Here is a 26,433-nt window from a genome sequence, read left to right on the forward strand (position 1 = left end):
ACTGTCAGCATTTTCAGGGACAGGTGTAAATTAAATGTTCTCTAATTCTCATCTATTAATTGTGCGACTGTTTCTCCAGCACAGATTGTAGCATTTCCTGTGCTGGTTTCCGCTTTACCCTGGAGGAATAATTTATAATACTGACACATGTCTGCTGTGCACAACCACATGTCCAGAGCCATGGAAATAAACCTGCCTTGTAATATACAGCCTGATATCAGGATGAATAGTGAAATGTGTAAGAAATAGCAAATGCCCCAAAGATCATATAAAACAATACATTGTGAAGGTGAAACACTGACCTGACAGGACATTACAATAATGGCAGGTATCAGAAACTTTCCCCATGGTCTCCTCTAAAAGAGCAGGGAGTACATGGTCCTTGCAGTGATTACACGCAAGGCTCAGATACACAGCCATTATAGGGCTTCCATTAATGACTATCATTTTGATGACCATAATGACCATTTTTATTGGAAATCAGTGCAAAAATGGAAACTAGAGATTTAGCACCAGTCTCTGCAGAGTGTTACTGAGTCAGATATCCTCGCTGGTATCTCAGGATGTGGTCTCTACGACCCAAGCCACATTTACTAATGGTCTATAAGGGTACACTAGCAGCAGAAAATAGTCCTGAAAATGGGTCCACTGTGGAGTTTGTTGCAGAAAAGATGCAGATTTGCTCCACATTTCACTTACAGTATTGCACAGGACAAGATCTACAGTGACATGCGCACCATAAAATAATGTTGAATCTGATCATCTCTGTAGTGAGATTGTAAAGTGTCACCTACAATGCAGCTACTTTAATAAGCAGAAAATTGGATGGAGAATCCTCTGCCTATATGATCCTTGTGCACATACACCTAAACAAGGAGAACCTGGGATTGCATGGGTATGAAAGGCTCCGAGGATTTTGTAGAGGAAAGTAAAAACAAGAAAGGATAACCTGTGGGTGAGAGGTACAAAGAATGTCTTTTAGGAACACTCCATAGTGGCGCCACATGTTCCAACCTCTTGTTCCCTGTTTTAGCTGATTCCACCTGACAGGCCCTCGGGTCTCAGCCAGAAGAGATGTTTTCCTGGCAGATCAGTCCATGGACTTCATTCTCTGCAGGTCCGTGCCATTTGCAGATAGTTGTGCCACCGCCTGGTCTGCGCCATCCAAATTTATTCTGCAGAGTTCTGTGCGCAGCTTATTATTTCAGCGTATTCTCAGTTTTACCACAGAATGGCTGTGGGATCCTAGCCACACACGCCGATCCAGCGATGTCAGCGGGAGATCCAGCGACGAAATAAAGTTTCAGACGATCTGCTACGACGTACGATTCTCAGCGGGGTCCCTGATCGCAGTAGCGTGTCAGACACAGCGAGATCATAACGATATCGCTGGAACGTCACGGATCGTGCCATCCTAGCGATCAAAGTGCCACTGTGTGACGGTACGCTTAGGGAGTTCAGAAGACATTGCACCTACTGATGAGGGCACAGCTGCCATGAAATGACTTCGTTCTATCAGACACATTGTGCAGACCGTTCTCATGCGCAGATCATACACTGCAAACATGAAGGAATAGGTGTGGATGCCGCTGGTCTCACTGGCATCTCTTTGGGTACATGAACTAAACAAGATATATATTAGCTCTCTCACAGAAGGAAGGAACGTTATCTTGCAAGTGCCACCTCTTGTAAATCTTTGGCCAGTAGGTGGCATTAGGAGTTTTTTCTTCTGTGAGAGAGCTAATTTGCATATATTATCCCACAGAGCATTGCCAAAATGTCTCCATAAGGTTCGGGTTGCACAGTGACACTTGTCACACTTAGGCTGTGTGCACACGTTGTGGATTTTGCTGCGGACCTGCAGCTGCGTTTACAATGTACAATGTAAACCTATGGAAAACGAAATCCGCAGTGCACATGCTGCAGAAAAAAATGCTGCGGTTTACATTCCGCAGCATGTCAATTCGGTTTACACCTGCTCCATAATAGGAATCCGCACAAACACCGCGGTAAATCCGCAGGTAAAACACAGTGCCTTTTACCTACGGATTTCTCAAATCCGCTGCGGAAAAATCTGCAGAGCTCAAAACTACGTGTGCACATACCCTCAATGTGTTGGATTTTCTGTCACAGGTCGCACACAAATCAGTTGAGATAGATTTCAGTGTAATCAGCAACTTATCCATTTTTTTCTTTATAGAATAATCTAAAATAGTTACAGACAAGTGTCAGAGATGTTTTTGGTTGCACAAGACATTGGCCACAGCAGTGTTGGGTTGTAGACGGCGGGGAACATCGGGGAGGCGGCGATGGATCAGCAGGAGCCTCTACCACCAAGTGTAGGCCCCGCTTTTATACAAATGGAAAACCGCTTTATCACACAGGCCGGCAGTGCTGGTGTGCTGACGAGGCACTGTGGTATTGTCACACGATGCGTCCTGATCCCAGTTTACCACAATCTCTAGAAATTGCAGTAAAAAGATGCAGTTTTTGCAAAATAGTCACAAAAGCTCATAATTTGGCCTCTATGTGATGGGAATTGCAGGAATAAATTGTGACTGGTCTCATCGCGTGAATATTTCTTGACATGGGATATAATGGAGATTTCCCTGTCAGGTCCGGAGATCTCATGTATGTGGGATTATTCAGGCTTCCTCCTCGCTCAGTGCAGGATGCCACCACTCTATACCTGTCACCAGGACTTCTGGGATATTTACTATGTAGATTTATATCCTCCCCTTTATTGACCGGCCATGGCCAGGACAAATGTGAGCAGCTAGTTTCACTGTTCAGTACAAGTACGAGGGTCCACACGTTATTAGCGGGGTGGGATGGAAATGTGCATCATGTGACTTTCGTTGACTCGTTCACTGATTAACAAGCTGATGGAAATGTGCATCATGTGACTTTCGTTGACTCGTTCACTGATTAACAAGCTGATGGAAATGTGCATCATGTGACTTTTGTTGACTCGTTCACTGATTAACAAGCTGTTTGTCACACGTTAAAACATCCATTTAACTAGATTATAACCTGTTCTCTCCAGTGCACGTGACAAGATTGCAATCTGCGTAACAGCTTCGGCCTCACGGACACGTTTTTTTTTCAATGATTTTCTTTATTGGTTTAAGATTATAATAAGAAAAGATAAATCATTAAAATCCCCCCCCCTTGTGGTGTCCGAGAGGAGTTATACACAGCGTACGGTGCGCGGGCTGTGAGAATCTGTCACTACAATGGATCACTTTAAGTAGCAGATCAGAGACACAGTGAATATCACCTGATAGGCCCTTTTTTCATACATTTTATAGATTCAGGACCTAAAAGGATGATCTTTTTTTTGGGCAACTTTGCAGTTTTGTTGGGCCTCCACTCTGCAGCTGTGAAATCCCCTCCTACACATGGAGACCAATGGCCTCATGATTTTGCTGCCAGCAGCTTTGTTGTACTTGCAAATTTGATTGACAGCATGTGGCTCCTGCAGCATAGAAACCGGACTTGGGCCCCATTCACTCGCCTATGATTTTTCTTGTACATAAAAATCCAGTCTGAGTATCATCAGTACTTTGGCTCCAATTTTCAGCTTTGTCTTCACGGATTTTTCACAAATGAGAAAATAAAACATCCGCAGGTAAAACTTGCATATGGGTTTTATTGTATTTTCTTTGGGGACGTACACTAAAAAGGCATGGAATCCGCACATGAATGTATTAGTAAAGACCGGTGCCAGGAAGAATCAAAAACAAAGCAGCTTTATTTAAAACACGACATAGAATAACATCAATCACGTGACTCCTGTTTTGCACTTTGAAGGGCGGTTTAGTGGATATTATTTCCACCAACAGTCCTGAAAGCCAGACCTTAATAAGGCTATGTGCACACGATGCGGATTTGCTGCGGATCCGCACTCTGATGTACAGTATAATGTTATTCAGTTGGTGCAGAAAAATCAGTGCGGAATTGCTGTGGATTTCAAAGAAGTGCATGTCACTTCTTTTGTGCGGATCTGCAGCGTTTCTGCACCCGTCCATGATAAAATTCCGCAGAGGCAAAAACTGCTGAAAATCCGCATCAATTCCGCACAAGATCCGCATAAAAACCACGGTAAATCTGCGGCTGCGGATTCTGCCAGGAGATGCGGATTTTGTGCAGAAAATTCTGCACCTCTTTTCCTACGTGTGCACATAGCCTAAATAAGGAGAAAGTTTGAGATCATTTTCTGAAAATAAGCGTTTCTGGACATTTTTGGTTCTTCCCAAGTGAAATGCAGTTGAATCTCAGGCGTCATTCAGACGTCTGCGAGGCACGTGCATGTTTATTTTTCACCGGGAAAACACGTGCCCATTCTAATCTAAGGAGCGGTCTGCAAAAAGTCATGGAGATAGGCACATTGTTGATCCAAGTAACCATTCACAAGTACCCATACAAGTCTATGGGTTCATGAAAATCATAGACAATCCGTGATTAACATTGTAGTGTATGGGAGACGCTTTGGTGGTAAAATCTGTACACTGATGAAACACTGGTGAAGCTTGGATCCACAACACTGATGAACGACAGGCCGTGTTTTTACACACACAATAAGCATTAGCGCTTGAATGAGGCCTTACAATGCTATAGAACGTGGGCTGTAAATGCTGGTCGTAATCACTGCCATCATTGCCGCTACCAGAGCATTTCTTTCGAACGCGCCAAAAATACTCGATTAGGACACGATAAGCATCACACTTATTTCATTACATTAATAGGTCTTTACGTTTCAGCAGTTTTTTCCCTGTAGCTTTTTTTCTTTAGAGATTTTCTCAAATGCAGCAATGCTGAGACACTTCTACAAACTGGAATGATTTTTTTTTTTTTTTTTGATGGGTTTGAAAATTGCAGCAATAAACGAACTGAAACTGCCTCAAAATGACTTGTGCGACTACTCCCTTATACTATGTGATATTTTGTAGATTTGGCAGTGACAGGTAGAGAGCTCGCGTCCATTCCTCCGACAATCTTCTCATCTAGGATTAGGGCCATTGCTGATAAAACACAAGGAGGTTTATTGTTTGCCATTCGCTGACCATAGGAAATCAATGACTTCTCTCCTGACATTTGGAGGGTGTGAAATAATTCCACGTTCAGAACGTGCAGTGTTGGCTGCGTATACTGACAGCGTTACAGTACAGCCAGCGTTATCAGGAGACTCTCTGACCCGCTGCCATCTCCTCGTAGATAAAAATACAGGCAGCAATTATTGAAGTACCGTACCTTTAAATAATCAATGCCTTCATTTCCATAAATCAATGGTCGTGTTCTGGAAGCTTTTGATTTACGTTCATGATTTGTATGTACATATATATTTCTGTTTTACCGCAGGGCTGTAGATATGGCCGCTTCACACATTGACGGAGGGGGATTCATTATTAGAGGGTTTTTTTAACATAATTTTTTGCTTGCATCTTCATTGCTGTTATTTGTGTCAAACGTATCAATGTGTCCCATAATGTTTGACACATTTTTTGGTGTATGTTACACCCACACTCTCTGACTATAGATGTGCGCCAGCTTTCTCTACGCACTTGTATTAAGCGAGGCCGAGCATGTTTAGTCTGCACATGACCACATGTTTGCAAACCGCTCGCTCACCACTGACACTGGAGAATCCTGACAGCGTGCGGTGCACACACTGTGACAATTCAGAAGTCTGCAGTCACATAGAGTGTATGCAGACTTTTAGCAAAGTCCGGACAACCCCTTTAAGGGCTTGATTACACATTGCCCTTTTCTTTAATTTTTTTTGTACTGAAAAAAAACACAGCATTTTATGGTAACAGTGTTGCACTACGTCTTTTCTTGTGTTTTTGATCATTATTTTCTTTTAACCCTTTAACGTCCAACGACGGACTTATAGGTCATTGGAATCCTCCCCCAGTTTGAACAGCTGACATGTGCCGCTAGCAGCCACAAGAGGAATCGCGATCCTCCTGAGGCTGTTAACCCGTTAAATGGCATTGTCAAATGCTGACAGCGGCATTTAGCATGCATATCCGGCAATCGTGGCAGAAATCTGCCCACCGGTGATACCCTTTCACGTGATCGCGGCTCACCAATGCGTTGGCATGACGGTTGTCACTGCGGGATTGCTATGAGCGCCACCCGGTGGTCAGCGCACATAGCAAGTGAGGTATTCTGCTACACACAGGTGATCTGCTGCTTTTAGCTGTCCAAGCAAAGTGGGTGTAAGTGCACGGCAACTTCTGCCCGTTGTGCGGTTAAAGACACCGTTGGAGTTTGCGGTTTTAGCTGCATTTTTCTCCATAGGGAGCCTGAAAACATGTAAGTAAAAAACACAATTGTAGTTTTACCGGTGCAGAATCAAAACTTTTCTGTATTATAAAAAAATGCTGCTCCAAATCTGCACCGAATAAAGGAGAAAATGTATGAAAAATGCAAATCAGAAAAGATTGTGTCTCTCGTCAGTGGTAAAGGGTCAGGCGTCTCAGGTGCTGTTAATGGGGTGGAAGTGTTGTTTTCAGGTTAGTCTGTAGGATTGTTAGCTGAGAGCGCCGCTGACCACCAACATATTACAGCGCTGGACCCTTCTCCGTGAGACCCCACACATAAAAACCAATACTCAATGACAATAGATCGACATGACCCTCCGTGAATAAAGGATACGGATACCATGTCAGACTATATAGTAGTCAGTGGCTCAATTCTCATTAAAAAAGTCACAGCATATACCACAGATGAGTCGGACGAATAGAACTGCACCAATGTCTGTGCGCCCTGTGTATAACACCAAGGCTTATGACCCTAAAGGAGTTCCTGATATATATATATATATATATATATATATATATATATATATATATATATATATATATAATCTTCTCTGTTTTTACTTTCATTTCAGCACACAACATTCAAGTTTCCATCACGCCACTGCTATACCAAGCACCTACAGTGTGAAGAGCCGCCATGATGGGTCCCATCCAGTTCCCTATTACAGGAGATTTTAACCCCCTAGAGATTATCCGGGGATGACTGCTGAATGAATGGCCATGTAATAGGTGAGTGATTCCCATTGCATGCACCACTGGGCTTTGCCTTCTTTCAGAGCAGGGCTTGTTCTTTCTGTGGTACTTGCCTGCCCCTCTGTGGTACAACTTGGAACTGCAGACAATATGTTCCTCATTGCAATGAGCTGCATTCCTCAGGTCATTGGCAGTGTTTCTGCTGATTAGTGTCACGAAATGACCTTGGTGTGGAACTAAAATATCCTGGGAAGCAGAAAAGGGGAGAGAAGGTTTCAGCATTCAGGTCTGTAAAACTTTCCTGCAGGAGATTTACATAGTGACTGCAGGCACATAGAAGTATTAATGTCAGTCATATCAGCTACTTACCGCCAGTTTACTTTAATGCTAATTTGGGGCAGGTTAAAAAACAGCTGCGTCTGAAAATTGTGGTTGGTTTTGTGGCTATGCAAGGTAAGTAATAAGGAAAGAAAAGTCCTGACTGCAAACTGCAGATTGTGGCTACTTCACTATGTACAAGGATCACATTGAGGGTATGTGCACACGTCCGGATTTTTAGCGTTTTTTTTTTTTTTTGCGGAATTTCGCTATAAAAACGCTATAAATCCGCTTAAAAAACGCTAACATTATGCATCCTATCATTTAGAATGCATTCCGCATTTTTTGTGCAGATGTTAGCGTTTTTTTCCGCAAAAAAAAACGCATACCGCAAAAAATCCGGACATGCTCTTTTTTTTTGCGGATTTCCTATCAAAAAGGACATTCCGGAAAATTTAAAAAAAAAAACGCAAAAAATCCGCAAAAATTCCGCACAAAAAACGCGCAAATTCCGCGAGAAATCTGCGCGAAAAAAGCACGCGGATTTCTGGCAGAATTCTCAGGATTATGTCAGGAAAAAATCCTGACGTGTGCACATACCCTTAATGCTCTGTTCTGCAGTAGGTGAAGGGCAGGAAAGTCATTGATGATTGTGGCTTGAAAAATAAATTTTGCTTTATAATAGATGAGGGTATTAATGATATAACACATGGGGGTAATGGGTGAAGATTGTCAAAAAAGAAAAGTTTTGTAGAAGGATAATAATGATGCAGTGACACAGAATTTTATGCAAGGACATACTAAGGGAATTTTATTTTATTTGTGTAACAAGACTGTTTTTATTATTGAAGTTTAATCAAATAGTGAAAAGTTCTGCACTTTGCTAACATTGACATAATATGACGCAAAACCGCAGTTACGTCTTCTGTACACACAAACAATTTTTTTTTTCCTGCCGTTTTTTTTTTTTACTACTATAGAGAAGCCTAAAGGAAAACTGCCAGTAGATATGCCAACACCAGAGAATGCTGTGGTTCAAGGAACAATAACAATAATAATAATCTTTATTTATATAGCGCCAACATGTTCCGCAGCGCTTTACAGTTTAACAGTTTCAAACACAACAGTCATAGGTAACAATGTTAACAATACAGTAATAAAGCAAAATAAGACAAAATAAGCCGCCCCTGCTCGTGAGAGCTTACAATCTACAATGAGGTGGGGGAGATACAAAGTACAGGTGTGTATTTACAATGATGTATTTACAATGATGGTCCGGCCATCTTCAGGGATGGGGGATAGATGGGGATAGTGAATGGGCTACACACACAAACATAAAATGAGTTTGATTAGGGAACGTGATAGGCCGCTCTGAACAAATGTGTTTTGAGCGAGCGCCTAAAACTATGCAAGTTGTGGATGGTCCTAATATCTTGGGGTAGAGCATTCCAGAGGATTGGTGCAGCACGGGAGAAGTCTTGGAGTTGGGAGTGGGAGGTACGGATTAGTGCAGATGTTAGTCGAAAGTCATTTGCAGAGCGCAGCGGTCGGCTAGGCCGATAGACAGAAATGAGGGAGGAGATGTAAGGGGGTGCCGCACTGTGGAGAGCTTTGTGGGTGAGAACAAGTACTATGAATTGCATCCTATAATGAATGGGTAGCCAATGTAATGACTGGCGAAGAGCGGACACGTCCGAGTAACGATTAGCCAGATGGACAACCCTGGCTGCCGCATTAAGGATGGACTGGAGAGGGGAAAGTCGCGTGAGGGGGAGGCCAATTAATAGAGCGTTACAGTAGTCCAGACGGGAGTGGATTAGGGCTACAGTGAGAGTTTTTGTTGTCTCCGTGGTGAGAAAAGGGCGGATTCTAGAGATGTTCTTTAGGTGTAAGCGGCACGAGCGGGCAAGAGATTGTATGTGGGAGGTGAAGGAGAGATCAGAGTCAAATATAACACGCAGACAGCGTGCCTGCTGCCGGGGTGTTATTATGGTGCCACCCACGGAGAGGGAAATGTCAGATTTAGGGAGGTTAGTAGAAGACGGGAGCAGAAGAAGTTCAGTTTTGGAGAGGTTGAGTTTCAGATAGAGAGTGGGATAATAAGTGACTGGCACACTCCGGACGTGTTGTGATGCAAAATTGGGGTTTATTATACATACAGTAACACAAACGTTTCGGTCGTAACTGGACCTTCATCAGTGTGCTAGATAACTAGTATGTTGAAGGAGCCCCAATAATTGAAACTACATTGCATCAGAAAAAAGCCTGGAGCTATATGAAATTCAGGTGATAGTATCGATCCATGGACACAGGGGAATATGGCCCAGATGGTGCTATCAGAAAAGAAGCCTGAAGGTATATAGATCCCAGCAGGTGAGAACAATCTGCAGATGCAGGGTGGTGTATCACAGGTAACGCTATCCCCCAGTAGATATGAAACCATGCGGAGTCGCCGCTGCTGTGGATAGCACCATATGGGCCATATTCCCCTGTGTCCATGGACCGATACTATCACCTGAATTTCATATAGCTCCAGGCTTTTTTCTGATGCAATGTAGTTTCAATTATTGGGGCTCCTTCAACATACTAGTTATCTAGCACACTGATGAAGGTCCAGTTACGACCGAAACGTTTGTGTTACTGTATGTATAATAAACCCCAATTTTGCATCACAACACGTCCGGAGTGTGCCAGTCACTTATTATCTATATATTGAGGCTTGGGAACCTATGACCGTGCACCTCCTTCCTTCGGCTGTGCTGAACATTCTCTATATTATCAGATAGAGAGCGGACATGATGTCAGAGACTGCGGACAGACAGTCAGTGGCGTTCTGACAATAAAAAAACTAAACACTAACTGACTTGGCAAAAAAAAAATCACAAAAAAATGCATTGAATATAGTCTGTATATTTCTTCACCATAAGTAGCAGCATTTTAGTCCTATAAACTTTGTTAAAGAGATGCCCTCTTAACTTTTTTTTATGGTGATCACTAATCCATTGGGGCCCCCAATGATCCAAATATCAGTGCTCTGGATGACTGGTTTCTGTAGCTGTGACTTGATTGCAGTTGAGGTGTAAGGCTATGTGCACACGTTGCGGATTTTGCTGCGGATCCGCAGCGGATTGGCCACTGCGGATTCCCAGCAGTTTTCCATGCGTTGTACAGTACCATGTAAACATATAGAAAATGAAATCCACAGTGCCCATGGTGCGCAAAATACCGTGCGGAAATGCTGCGTTGTATTTTCCGCAGCATGTCAATTCTTTGGGCGGATTCCGCAGCGGTTTACACTTGATCTTCAAAAGAAATCCGCAGGTGTAAAATCACAGGTGGAATCCGTACGGAAATCCGCAGTAAATCTGCAGTTAATCCACAGTGCGTTTTACCTGCGGATTATGCAAAGACAGTGCAGAAAAATCCGCACACGAATCTGCAATGTGTGCACATAGCCTCAGTGCTCGACCTCTTCTCCATTTATTGTCTATCGGTCTACTGGAACTAGAGGAGAAGCAATGTACCATACTTGGCTTTCTCTAACATATTCCTATTGACAATGAATGGAGCAGAGAACAAAGGTACGCAACTCTTCACCAGTAGGGATAGGGAAGCAGAGCCGCTATTCCATGGTGGCTAAGGGTCCGAGTGGCTGCCCAGCGATCAGTAAGTTATCACCTAGAGGATGACTTTTTTTTTTATGGGGTAATTACCTTGTGACTAATCATAGGCCCTGATTCGTCAATGTGATTACATCAGAATTCTGGAGAAAATCGCTGTGAAAAATTGCAGTTGTCAAGTGCCAAAATTGGGCGGACTGTGGGAGTGACGCCACACAAGCAACAGTGTCCCTCCATAGCTTTTATAAAGTTGCAGAACTTTTTGTTATCCGATGAAGAAACATTATTCACATAAAACCACGGAACATCTATAACTTTTCCCGGCACTTTCATGCAGGATATTATACCAGTGCGATTACTTCCCAAGGACAGAATTGGGATGGTGTCGTATGTTGGAGTTATATCTCTTTAGAATTTCAGCCTTTTGAGCATTAATGGGTATTTCTGGAATGGCAGAGATCTATTGATAGACCTACAATGTCCCAGGATGGATATTCTGGTGGACACACCGCAGTGTAAAATACACAAGTATATCCAGCGACCACAAGCGGCATCTTCTCTGAGTGGAGACCTTCTCTTTTATATCTTCTTTCAGCAAAGACCTCCATGATATCTCTTTGTGCCACTACTCGTCTGTAGAGCGTGCTATCTAGATATCACTTTTCCATCTTGGTGCCATGACATTGTCATCCTGCTGCTCCTCATAATATTATGCTTTTATGCAGCCTGTATTCATAATCACCCCCCAAAATATTGCCTTATATGTAGTAGTCCCTGCAAAAAAAAACTATTGTGCCACACAATACCCTGTACTATGCACTTACAGTAACCACTGCAATCAGTTCCTTCAAAAAAATTGTCCTAGTGCCCCATAATGTGTGCCCCGACAGTAGAATAAGAGTGGTCAGTCCGTGACCCCCAGATATGCCAGTAACACCTATAATTAGGCCACTGATAGTGGAGCAAGCAGCGGGCCGGAGCAGACCTGCCCCTGGCTGATGCATTGGGGGTCTCACCCGCAGCAGGCGAGGACTGGCAGCGCAGCAGATGACAGCACTCGCCTGCTTTCTCCGATGCTCATTTTGCTTGTTCAATTACTAACACCTATATCAATTTATTCACCTCAATATCGCAGGCCATGTCTAGATGTCCATAAGTTTTCTTGTATGTAAATGTACAGATTGTTCATCAATATCTTTACTTTTATTGTTGTTTGGTCTCTGTGTCAGTTTTTATCATCAGTGATTTTCATCTTTGGAAAAAAAGAAATAAACTACGAAGCTTCTATTGATTGCAGTGGTCATTACTGACGATACACAGAGGGTACACGGATGCTATCTTTTTGCTGTCCATGATTTCTGTGGGTAATTTTGCTGCAGATCAAAATTGGACATATCTCCGTGACTTTTTGCAGACACGATGTCCACAAAATAATCAAACATGTGAACAGCCACAATCAGAATGAGGCCTTAATGGTTGCCATACACATTCAAAGGCTGTTGTCTGACTGATTTTGGCCAGCTTTCCCACACACAGGAGTGCTCGTTTAGCCACGTGTTCTCGTGTTCTTTGTTAGACAGTTTTTGCAATACAAGTCAGAAATCGGACATATTGGATCAATATTTCCTCCAAAGATAAAATGTCCTGGTCTCCCGTACACATTGGGATGTCGGCCGAACCCATCCAGGTTCAGCCACCACTAGTCTAATTTGTGTTGTTGTTTTAGTTCACCACCGGCTGGTCAGTGGCAGCAGCAGTGTAAAGAAATGAATTTCCTTTGAAGCCCCAATAACAGTGTCCTTCCTGCTCCTCAGTTTGTCTATACAAGAAGACTGACCTGGATATCATGAGGAAACATCCCCCGGACAGACTTCGTTTGTCACATTCACTTGGATGGATCTGAGTTTAAGTGAAGAGGTCACCGACGCTGCACACACGATTCTACAAGCCTCTATTATCTAACAGTCAGAGATAAATCCTTCATCAGTGACGATCTGGATAATTAGATCACAGAAGTGTCACCATTTTATCTCTAAAAAACTGACGTAAGGTACCGTCACACTCAGCAACTTTCCAACGATCACGACCAGCGATACGATCTGGCCGTGATCTTTGGTAAGTCGTTGTGTGGTCGCTGGAGAGCTGTCACACAGACAGCTCTCCAGTGACCAACGATGGTGAAGTCCCCGGGTAACCAGGGTAAACATCGGGTTACTAAGCGCAGGGCCGCGCTTAGTAACCCGATGTTTACCCTGGTTTCCATTGTAAATAATAAAAAAAACACTATATACTTACATTCCGGTGTCTGTCACGTCCCTCGCCGTCAGCTTCCCGCACTGACTGTGAGCGCCGGCCGGCCGTAAAGCAGAGCACAGCGGTGACGTCACCAATATGCTTTACGGCCGGTGTTCACAGTCAGTGCGGGAAGCTGACGGCGAGGGACGTGACAGACACCGGAATGTAAGTATATAGTGTTTTTTTTTTACATTTACAATGGTAACCAGGGTAAACATCGGGTTACTAAGCGCGGCCCTGCGCTTAGTAACCCGATATTTACCCTGGTTACCAGTGAACACATTGCCAATGTGACGCCGATCCAGCGATGTCAGCGGGTGATCCAGCGACGAAATAAAGTTCTGGACTTTCTGCTCTGACCAGCGATGTCACAGCAGGATCCAGATCGCTGCTGCGTGTCAAACACAACAATATCGCTATCCAGGACGCTACAACGTCACGGATCGCTATCGTTGTAATGTTGTTCAGTGTGAAGGTACCTTTAGAAATGGACCATCCCTGAGCTGTGATCTTGTACACTTGTGTCCTGCTCAACTCCTCACATCATATGATGTCTGCATTTAGGCTTTTCTTATAGTCAGTGTTTCCAATTTTTTTTTTTTTGCGGAAAGTTTTTGGCTTGAATGGCCAATAAAAAATTCCTATTAGGTCTGGACATAAAATCATGTTTTTCGCCTTGGCAGGTACAGATAATTCACATAATTTTTATGAGGGTTGTTTAGTATGTTATCTACCCCAATACGTTGCACACGTACAGTTTTTTTCGCGTTTTTTTCGTGCTAAAAACGCTATAAAAACCTCATTAAAAACTCATACATTATGCATTCTATCATTTAGAATGCATTCTGCATGTTCTGTGCACATGGATGCGTTTTTTTCCGCGAAAAAAACGCATTGCGGTAAAAAATGAGCATGTTCATTATTTTTGCGGATCTTCTGCGTTTTTCCCGCAATTCTATGCATTTGGGAAAAAACGCACCAAAAACGTGTCAAAACCGCGTCAAAATCGCTGTAAAAACGCATTTGGATTTATGGCAGAAATGTCCGGTTTTTGTCAGGAAAATTTCTGCAAGAAATCCTGACGTGTGCACATACCCTTAGCGTCAGAGAACTGAGCTTTTCTGTACATGGTGATACTCTTCTGGACACGCAACAGTTACAGGAGACGATCAGTCTCATCAGATCACCATGAAAAAGTAGACGTGTGCACAGCCGTAAAGAGGTGCCAGAGTATGCGGACATGGACTAGCGGTGGATTCCGCGTCACACACAGGCACGGCACTTATGTCCTGATATTTTAAGGATTATCGCTTCATTTGGGGCTATACTGCCCACATACAGGCAGCGCTCACACACAAGTGTGATCTCATTCCACAGCCAGCAATTCTGTGGGTCCACTCGCCCCCTCACATTTATCAACTGTCACAGATGAAGGTCTGGATGTAATACCGAAAGGTTTCTGTTATTTTGTTATTTTGTGGACACCATTAAATCACCTGTCTTACGTTAAGTTGAGTGCTGAGTTTTTGCTACATATCATCAGATCACCGGCTGTGACAGGATGGCAAGGATCTACAAAGAAAGTGAGGGATTTGGTGCCTCGTTCTGCTATTAAATTCCGTACGAAGGAAGAAAAGAAGCCTAAAGGAATCCGTGAAAGGATGATTGCTGCACAATATATGGCAATAATGCACCTTCCTACTACCAAGTAAAGTTTTTTGTTCCAAGCCGTTTAAATGGAGTATGGAATTAATTAAATATGAACACCCGTCAAAACAAGTGGAGGCCGTGATTTTGGGAGATCGTCGATTCAAAGTCAGTGTTATAGTTTATGAATTAAGCATCGCAATCGGCCCGGTTTCCACTATCATTCATAATGTTTTGAAGATGTTAAAGGGAACCTGTCAGCAGATTTTACGGCCACTGCCTTTCAGGGCTTATCTACAGCATTCTATAATGCAGTGGATATGCCCCTTGGAAGAAAAATAAGTTACATGAGGGTTTCCCCGCAGTCCTCAGCCTCGCAGATCACAACTCCAGGATATAACTCCAGCTTTAGTTCCCATTTAGATGACTGTATTACAGCAAAACTTTGTTTCCAGCCTGACCGGGGGTCACATGTCATGAACTTAAATATATGTTTAAAGGGCTGTTAGCTCCAGTCTTTAGTCCCTGGATGACCTGGGATTTGAGGGTGTCAGAAACTAAAAAGTGTCCACATTGTCTGAATGAGACCTGAAACTGCTGATTAATATTACATCTGGTATCATGGATTGGTGCCCATTCTGGGGTTTACTATGGGGCTCTTTGTATCTGTGTTTACACTTCAAGTGTCTATAACTCTGTATATTTTGTAAACTTAAAACATGAGTTTTTTTTCTCATGTCTTTGAAATCCCATGGAAGAAAAACTAGCAAATAAAAGCTATACCTAGCGCATGCTCCATAGCGAAATAAATAAAATCTAGAAAAAAGGTTACATTGGAGCAAAACCACTGCCCACCCTCTTGTCCCCCCAATAAATAACTGTTCTGCATGCAATGTGTTGAGTAAAGCACAGAACTTGTACAGCAAAACCTGGAGGAAAGAAGAAAGAATCGCTTGAAAATTGCTTTAAAAAAAATCCCGCTCCACGGACATCATTATGTACACCAAAAGTCACGAGAACCGTGGAGTAAAATGTGACAAATGTATTATGAGGCATCGATCTATTACTATATTTCTCACACTTTTACCTGTCCGAACTCCACAATGAGCAGCCGTAGATTTGTTCTATAATGTTATTAGTGAACTTGATAGAAATTATACAAAATCTATGTGGTGGGAGGCGACCCCAATCTCTTTATTTTAAGAAGCATAAAAAAAAAATACATTTTACTTTTTTTTTTTTACAAATCAGAAGAGCATCAGAATGTGAGACTTTCTTTAGGCAGATACCTGACAAATCTCCTCTAGGGCAGTTTCACACATCCGGCAATCAAAGATTCATAAAAAAAGTCTATTATAATTAATAATGCTTCTGGATTGTAACCTGCAAAGTTCCCAGAAGCTGCTGAGCAGAAGTGATACCTGCATTACATATAATTAGTAGTTGCTATGGGCACCGTCACCTTTCACCTCTGCAGTCAGTTTGACTTTTTCCTAATTAATATGAGATTTATACTTTATCTAATTATAACTAAAGCCTTTCTTTGTTTTACACCTTGTGTGATCTTGTGTGAAATGACAGATGCTTGTGCAGGGGAAGATCTCTGGGCTGCTCGCCCTCCACGGTCAGTCCCAGAATAGACCCCGGAAGCTGCGCTCCGGAATGATCTTGCCGGCCCGGGTTACTCAAAATGAGGGGTTTCTATGGAGACTGGTTTCTTTGCTTTTCATTTATAAATTCCAGCACTAATGAATGTTATTTATTTTTTTCTAATACCTTAGCTCTCGAATGTAAGTGACCTGGGCTCAGAATGTTAGCGGTCATGAAGCCGCTACCTTTATCTGTCGACGAAGAAGGGCCAGGTTCTGACAGGTGAGAGAACGACCGACCGATATTATATCACTAGAAATAAAGTGACTTTTCCCTTGTATACTCAGCCATGGGGTGGAAATTAGGTTCTTGCAGCTTTAAGACAAGTTCATTAATTTTTGGAAAGATTGATCTCTTGTGCCTGAGCTGAGAGATTCATGGATCATGTTGCAGATGAAAGGCGGGCAGTGTGTTCAGCTGAAAAACAGAAAAAAAATCACATTCTGATGGATGGAGATGAAAACAAAGTCGGCACAGAAGTAGAGAGGAGTGGCACATGGCTGGTGCTGCTTCAGAGCCGCAGCACAGTGAGGAGACTTTGATGTGCCCTCGGTAGATGGGTTTATGTGTTGGTTTCTTTTTTTCCCTTTTGATTGATACTTCTAATTTGTTTTCTGTTTTTGATTTGACAACACCGTATTCCCCGATGCTGTCCACAGACTGTGATCACTCGCATCATCCCTGTCAGCACCACAATGTAATCCTTCATTAGCTAATTAGCATTTGTTTTCTGGAATGAGCCCTATTTATTGCACTTGTACATGAAGCGCGTTACCAGCAGCCGGCACCAGAGCAGAACCGCATCCGCATTGTGGATGAGATTGCCTGAATACCGCAGCATAGGCTGCCCTGCTATATGTATCTGCCAGCTCCAATTTATGGTGCAAGTATCAGAGGGTGCAAAGTGTGAAATGTGCAGAAAGTCCAGCCACATCTCCACAGCAAAGTCTGGTCTGGTATTTGCTGTTCTGAGTTTTCTGCTACAGAAAGGTCCCCTAGTCCGATACCCCTAGGCCATGTTCCCACGTACCATAAACTTTAATTTTTATTTATTTCTGGGGGGAGACAGAAGATTTGCTGTCTTAACAGCGCAATCAATGGTTGTGACTTCATGAAAACTTGTATCCACTGTGCATTTAAAGACGCTGTAGAAATTTGTTCTTTCTTTCTTTGGTGATTTTTTTTTACTTCCTATAGGCATAAAAAAAAATGCATGTAAAACAGATAAAAGTAATACCAATATTGGTGTATGTGCACACGGCACCCTATAGACGCCGGCGTACCGCATAGTATTTGAAGCGGAAGATGCCAGGAATGGGCAGGTCACTTGTTTTAGCCGCTTCTTGGCTTTCAAAGTCTGCAGCGGTTAAAAAAAAAAAAAGTTGGGACATGTGCACAAGTCATTTGGCCTTTGCTGTGTTATTATATGATTATTTCTGCATATATGTTATTTTTTTCATCTTTTATTGAGCACTCGTTCAGGTGGAATTACCTGAAAAAGACTCCGCGTGTACATACGCTTACAGATGTAGGAATATATTCCTATTATTAATAAAAAATAACCTTCTGCAAAGATTTTCTATGTGCAATGTACCCTAAATATCCAGAAATGCCCCCGTATTTATTTATTTCACACTTTTCTGCTGGAGAATATACACATCTGATCTCTTAGCAATTCCTTCATTCTCTATAATAAGCGATGACGCCTGTCATGTAGTGATGATCTATCGATAGCTCATTGGGTGGAGATGGATGGGGGTCTTGCAGCCCCGTGGATTAATTTCATGGAGCATAGACACCTGTAGTGTCAGCCTCGGCCCGGGTATCTCAGTGCAGATAGTGATTTGTGCAGCCCCTTGGCCCCTCACTAGGGGGCGTTACAGTCACACTTCTCTCGCTGTGTCAGATTCCCTGTGTAGTGATGATATTTGGCGCTGAGGTGCTGCCACCAGTCAGGTTCAGACCAGGGAAGATAGATGCAGGATTTGTCTTTTATCCCCTGCTGGTTTCTGTGCCCTTCTGGTGTCTCCTGTGCTGCCCTCCGCGCTCCAGGACAGTAGGCAGGTGTGTAAAGTTACTGCCCACCTAAGTTCCATCTATTCTGTGCTGACTTTCCGGTGACGGCGGCCGGCTACAGAGGAGCTTGGGTTACAGCGCAGCTGCTGCTGCTGCATTTGGTATCCGTTCCACAGAGACACTACTGCCCCCTCCTCCTCCTGATGTCTGTCACCAATTCTATGCCTTTAATATCTGTATCTTCTGCTCTTATTCTTGTCAGTTCAGTTATGTGCATGGACTCAGACCTTTTTTCTTTTTACTTCTCTCCTCTCGCCTGCAGGATCTCCTGAGGGGTCGATGATAGCCGAGCTACATGAAAACACGCTTACAGCCGGTTCAGAAGAGCAAGCTCGCGATCAGAGGAAGCTCGCAGCTGTGATAAGACGCTTCCTGTCACTCTTATAGTAGTGTTACCCGGAAACTTGTGTGATTGGTTCTCCGCTGCTGGGTCTCCTTGGCTTAGGGGCTTAACATGCTGGCTGCCGAATTAAATGAGACCCTTCGGATTCCAGAACTGCAGGTCTCTCGTCTAAGCGGCAACACTTCAGCCACCGGCAACGCAAACACCCCGAGCCAACGCCGGCGGCGATTTAGAATGAGGCGATCCAAGACTGCACGAAATCGAGAGAATGTCGCAAATTTGGATTGCTCGGGAAATTTGGAATATCTGCAACTTCCATCTATAGAGATCACTCCGTCCAGCGATGAGGACAGTGCCCTGTCTAACACTTCAACACCGAGCTCCTCGCCAAGGCGCCATGGCCTCAGACCGAAAAGTTGGGGGAGTACGAAGGAGAGCAGTGAAATGGAACTGGGCATGAATAGTGGGACGAGGTAAGTTTTGCAACGTCTAATTACATTGTTTGATTTTGCCTTCACTGATTCCTGCTTTATATGTATATTTTATGTCCAGCAGAGCAGGCACCTCTACAAGGCAGGGCAGCGCTGGGCATGACACCTATTTATAGTCCTCTCTTGTGCCTTCTTACAAAAATCGTCCAGCTGTGCTGCCTTCCTGTGGCTTCCCTTGAGGACATCACGGGGAAATAACTCTCTTACTGAGGATGCTAATTTAGGTATTTTTGTTTCTATGGCAACAAGGCACCACTATCACCAGTATAATCCCATGGAAACACTGGGAAACTTTCTTGCGCTGTGCTCTTTTTGGAATGTTGGGGGGGTTCCTGATGTTAATCTGATTTATCAGACAGAGAATGGCAGTATTCCCGGAGTCATGAACACTTCCCTATGTATATACAGTGGCATGTAAAAGTTTGGGCACCCATGGTCAAAATTACAGTTATTGTGAACAGCTAAGCAAGTTGAAGATTAAATGATCTCTATCAGGCCTAAAGTTAAAGATGACACATTTCTTTTGTATTCTGGGCAAAATATATACCGTATGTAAATATTGATTTATTTTTTTTACATTTTAAAAATTCCAGAAAGAAAAATGGGCCGATGCAAAAGTTTTGGGCACCGTGGAGATATCTGTGCTCAGATAACTTTGACCAAGGTTTCAGAGCTTAGTTAACCTGTTAGGTTTATGGCTTGTTCACTATCATCGTTAGGAAAGGCCAGGGGATGCAAATTTCGCAGCTTTATAAATCCCCAGTCTCCTCTAACCTTGTGCCACATCTGTATGTGTGTGCATCCTGCTCACAGAAATGGAGTTTCTTATTGTGATTACCCACTGGAAAACCTATCAGAGACCATAATGAGCAGATTGCTATGCGCTCTCCATTGCTAAGCATTGACAACTGAAATTAGAGTAAGTGTATGACCCTGCGAGGTATACGTACAGAACCGCGGTGTCAGCGCATGATAACGCAGTACGTACGAGACCCATCAATAGCTTAGAGATGTGACTGGGGCCATCTTCATCTTCATGGGATATTTGCTGTTGGTGACTGTTGACCGTTCCTTTAACTGGTTTCTTAGGCTGCGTTCACATTTGCGTTGTGCGGTGCAGCGTCGGCGACGCAACGCACAACGCGAATGTAAACGCATGCACAACGCAGCGTTTTGTGACGCATGCGTTCACTTTTGCATGATTTTTGGCGCAGAAAAAACTGCATCATGCAGCATCCTCTGCGCCCTGACAGTTGCGCCACAGTGACGCATGTGTCACAAAACGCAAGAGCAACGCATGTCCATGCGCCCCCCCCATGTTAAATATAGGGGCGCATGACGCATGCGTCGCCGCGGCTGCCCCCGACGCAACGCTAATGTGAACGTAGCCTTAGACATCAGATCGGAGTGGTGTCCTGTATTTCATGCTAGCAGCTAAGCATGGATGTCTACAGAGCTCTCTCACTACAGAATTGCTCTTTTAGAACATCATTACATGGAGTTTATAACCTGGATTTTGATTTTGCATCTGATCCGCTCCAATTTCTCTTGAGATACCCTTCCTATTATTTCAATGGGAAATCCATATTTCTGTTCACACAGAAAGTTTTTTTTTCTAATGGGTTTTTGCAGCCTCACTGCAAAAAAAAATTTGACTTGTCACTTATTTGATGCAGATTTATTTTGGTTTCTTCTCCAAACTTCATAATCTCAAGTCAAAAAGCTGAAGGAAAAAAAATGCATAGGAAAAAAGCTTCAAACCCTCGTTAGATCTGAAAACTTAGATTTCTCTTTAAAACCAGATTGGATTTATTTCTCCTCTTAGAAGCTTTTTGTCAGCATAGTCTAATTGTGCCCTAACACAGTGTATTTGTGGAGCTTTTTTTTATTTGACGCAAAAAAAACAAACACACCCTCATGTCTAGAAGAAACCTAGATGTCAATTGGGGAATGATGAAAAGCTCTACAAATACTGCATTACTTCTTGAGCGTGGGTGTTTTTTTGTCATATCCAACCCAGGGCATGTTCCAGTTAGGGCTTATTTTTCTCCATAGAAAGGTAGCCCTATAGAGTAAGTGCCCTGATGTAAAGCGTGTGAAGTGTTCTAGAGTCTTGTCGGAAATAATGCTGGGCGCACTCAGTCATACGCTGCTTTTCTCAGAGACTGGAGAGCACATTGCTTTGTATGTGGCCATCTTCAGTCTTGGCGGAGAGCTCCGCGCTTCTGGCACTTTGTTTTAGTAGTTGGTTGGGATCTTGGCAGCATAACACACAGTATTTAAAGCGTCTGATAAGTCTGTAACATGCTATAAGTTTTGTCAAACTGCAGTTTCTCTTTATATCTGTGCAATCCCATCATCAATTAGTGATGATTGTGCCGTGTTATGTTGACCTGTTTGGAATTTTCATAACTAACGCTCCAGACTATAAAGGTTGTCCTTCCTCTTACCTTTCTTACACTTTGCGTTTGTATTTTTACCATTTAGTGATTTAGCAATTTGCAGGATGTGACTTCTGATTTTACATGTGTGTCATCAGTGGCTATTAGTAGATGTGAATTTAATAGAGGTATTGGGCAGCTCGGTCACACCGTGCCTCTGGAAGCTGATACCATTGCAATCTCTGTTTACACACATTCTGCCCCTGCTGCCAGCGATCTGTTCCAGACTTCGTAAGAACTACACTTGTGACTTGTTTCATTGGAAATATACCATGTTCTGCTCTATGACTCACTGAAATCCTGTCCTGATTTCATTTATTATATTACCTGGGGGACAGCTTTGCTTTGCTCCATCTCCCAAAAAAGTAGGGACTTGCACTTTGCTTTCCCTGATAATCAACATTAGCAAACAGGAGAGGGGGAACCGTGGACCACACTGGACTCCCAACCTTCTGTGCTCCGAAGAATAAGAAGATGATGGTGGGGAAGGTGCAAAAGCTTTTAGCCCCCTGGAAACCACTGAAGATCTAGCACACATCATATTTTCTATGTGGCCCCTCTTTTCTTTGATTTTTTTTTCAGGGATAATTCTTGTATTTAGTTTAGATGCAGAATGCTCCTTAAGAACAGATACATTTTACACAATCTTTCCTTAAACGGACTCTGTTACCCCCTCCAGCCGTTATGAACTAAAAGAGCCATCTTGTGCAGCAGTAATGCTGCATTCTAACAAGGTGGCTCTTTTAGTTTTTGGTGCAGTTATTGCCAAAATAAAGCGTTTCATAATTTTGTCAAAATACCTTTCTTTAGACAGGGAGGCAGGTCTTAACCCCCCTGCTGCACTCGCCACACTGCCGTCACTCACATCTTCTTCGGCGCCGCCCCCTCCGCGCTGTTTTCCAATGAAATCCGGCACCTGCGCTGTTTAGTACTGGCTGGGGCAGGCGCAGTGAGCTCTGGCCGTCTGACCTCACATGCAGTCTTGCAGACTGCGCATGTGCGGCCACCCAGCTAGTGAATCCCAGCCCCGCAGTGTGTTATGCATTATGCACAGTGCGGGGCTGGGATGCACAGGCGCAGTCTGCAAGACTGCATGTGAGGTCAGACGGCCAGAGCTCACTGCGCCTGCCCCAGCCAGTACTAAACAGCGCAGGCGCCGGATTTCATTGGAAAACAGCGCGGAGGGGGCGGCACCCGGCGCCGAAGAAGATTTGAGTGACGGCAGTGTGGCGAGTGCAGCAGGGGGGTTAAGACCTGCCTCCCTGTCTAAAGAAAGGTATTTTGGCGAAATTATGAAACGCTTTATTTTGGCAATAATTGCACCAAAAACTAAAAGAGCCACCTTGTTAGAATGCAGCATCACTGCTGCACAAGGTGGCTCTTTTAGTTTATAACGGCTGGAGGGGGTGATAGAGTCCCTTTAAATGGCTAAAATGGCTGTATTATAGGATTACAGCCTCAGCCCCAAAAGTGAAGGATTTAATCTAAGCAGCAAGTTGCTCCTTCTTTGTCCTCTCAGCCAATACACAGCCGAACCGGTTTAATGACTTTTATGGTGCCGGATATACAGTGATAACTGTAATCATGTGTCTTTGGCTGCATTGCATATTCTTTTTTTCTAAACTTTTTTTTTCTTTTGTCTTTTCCTTTTAATTAGTAGGTACTTATTATTCCTTATTAACCTAGAACCAATATTTTACGCAATACCATACAATAAAATTATAGTTATTCCTTTACCTCAGTCATTATGAGTTTACCATGTAATTTCTCCAACGCAGGAACACACACCTTAGGGCCAATAAGACAGAAGCTAATTATTTCTACACAACATCCTGCATTATACCCCAGAGCTGCACTCACTATTCTGCTGGTGCAGTCACTGTGTACATACATACATTACTGATCCTGAGTTACATCCTGTATTATACCCCAGAGCTGCGCTCACTATTCTGCTGTGGAGTCACTGTGCACTTACATTACTTATCATGTACTGATCTTCATTTGCATCCTGAATTATTCTCCAGAGTTGCATCCACTATTCTGCTCATTAGGTCATTGTGTCCATATATTACAGTGAATCTATGAGCAGAATAGAGAGGGCAGCTCTGGACTATAATTCAGGGTGTAAATGGAGATCAATACATGATCAGTAATGTATGTACACAGTGACTGCACCAGCAGAATAGTGAGTGCAGCTCTGGAATATAATACAGGAGGTAACTCAGGATCAGTAATGTAATGTATGTTCACAGTGACTGCACCAGCAGAATAGTGAGTGCAGCTCTGGGGTATAATACAGGAGGTAACTCAGGATCAGTAATGTAATGTATGTTCACAGTGACTGCACCAGCAGAATAGTGAGTGCAGCTCTGGAGTATAATACAGGATGTAACTCAGGATCAGTAATGTAATGTATGTACACAGTGACTGCACCAGCAGAATAGTGAGTGCAGCTCTGGAGTATAATACAGGAGGTAACTCAGGATCAGTAATGTAATGTATGTTCACAGTGACTGCACCAGCAGAATAGTGAGTGCAGCTCTGGAGTATTAGGCTAGGTTCGTATTGCGTTAGTGCAGTCCGTTCAACACATTCGTTAAACGGACTGCGCGAATACAAGTGCCGACTTTGCACAGCGCTAGCGCAGATGGAGCATCTGCTAGCTCCATCTGCGCTAGCAGTGATGGACCTGGAAACGCTGCAGCCCGTGTCTCGGGTCCGTCACTCAAATGACGGCACATCGCTAGCACACGCCCATTGTGGGCGTGCGCTAACGATGCGTCCGACATTGCAGTCTATGGCGGCGTTAACGGACTACTTTACACCGCGTTATGCTGCGGTGTAACGTAGTCCGTTAAACGTACCGCCATAACGCAATGTGAACCTAGCCTAATACAGGATGTAACTCGGGATCAGTAATGTAATGTATGTACACAGTGACTGCACCAGCAGAATAGTGAGTGCAGCTCTGGAGTATAATACAGGATGTAACTCGGGATCAGTAATGTAATGTATGTACACAGTGACTGCACCAGCAGAATAGTGAGTGCAGCTCTGGAGTATAATACAGGATGTAACTCAGGATCAGTAATGTAATGTATGTACACAGTGACTGCACCAGCAGAATAGTGAGTGCAGCTCTGGGGTATAATGCAGGATGTTGTGTAGAAATAATTAGTTTCTGTCTTATTGGCCCTAAGGTGCGTGTTCCTGCGTTGGAGAAATTACATGGTAAACTCATAATGACTGAGGTAACTCGGGATCAGTACAGGATAATTAATATGTTGACAATTGTCCTGTTACTGATCTTGAGTTACATCCTTATTTATACTCCGGAGCTGCACTCACTATTCTGCTATTATCTATACTTTTAGATAGGTTGGGCCCAAATGATTGTGTTTGTAACTCCCCCAAAATCATGTTTTTCTAATAATCAGACTTTCAGTGGTTCCTGCTGAAGTTTTCAGCCTCTTCCATGGAGTAGTCGTCATGTTCTGTCCATTAGTTGCCCCTCTGACCTCGGTTTAATAATTTTACATGATGGATAATATATTCCTGTTCTTGCCGAGCGCTGTAACAGTCTTAATTTCTGTAAAGAAAAATTGTGTTTTTCCCTTTTGTGAGGATCTTAATGGAAACTGCTTATGGCCATTGGGAAGTGATACCTGGATATCTCACACAAATGGTCACCATCTTCCTCCCTGTGCCCATCTACTTCTCAGAATTGCCTTTTCATGTGTCTCGTTGCACGATTTAGGAACCGGCCTACGTCTACACATTCTCACTATATGATTTATAGTTTATTTTGCATACACAGGATTGAAGTCAAAGTTGTTGGAGTTGAATCACAAAATATACCGTAATATTAAGTTGCAAAACTTATGGTTTTTACAACCTCAACACCAATAATAATAATAATAAAAAAATATAAAAACTCTAAGGCTAGGTTCACATTGCGTTACTGCAGTCCATTCAACACATGTGTTAAACGGACTGCGTTAACGCAAGTGCCTAAAAAGATCGCGTTATGCGATCACGCTAGTGCAGATGCTCTATCTGCGCTAGCAGTGATGGACCCAGAAACACTGCAGCCCGCGTCCGGGGGTCCATCACATAATGACGGCACATCGCTAGCGCATGCCCATTTTTTCCCCTGCAAAAACAACGCATTGCTGAAAAAAAACGCAGCATGTTCATTCATTTTGCGGAAAATCTGTGTATTTGCCACTATTGCATTGGGAAGCTCCGGAAAAAAACCCGCAAAATCCGAGAGAAAAACGCGTGCGGATTTCCTGTGAAAGGAGTCCGGTTTTGTAAAGGAAAATTCTGCAAACAATCATGAACGTTGGCACATAGCCTGAAGTAGACGCCGGAAGCTTTTCTTGGCAAATACATTCTGATAAATAGATAAATGCAGTGTGCTCTTGTTCATGGTGGAGTGTGTATTAGATATTTTTTTATCATCTATATATATATATATATATATATATATATATATATATATATATATATATAAATTGTCTAAGGGGT

The sequence above is a fragment of the Ranitomeya imitator genome, chromosome 10 (assembly GCF_032444005.1).
Source record: "Ranitomeya imitator isolate aRanImi1 chromosome 10, aRanImi1.pri, whole genome shotgun sequence".
NCBI classification, from domain to species: Eukaryota; Metazoa; Chordata; class Amphibia; order Anura; family Dendrobatidae; genus Ranitomeya; species Ranitomeya imitator.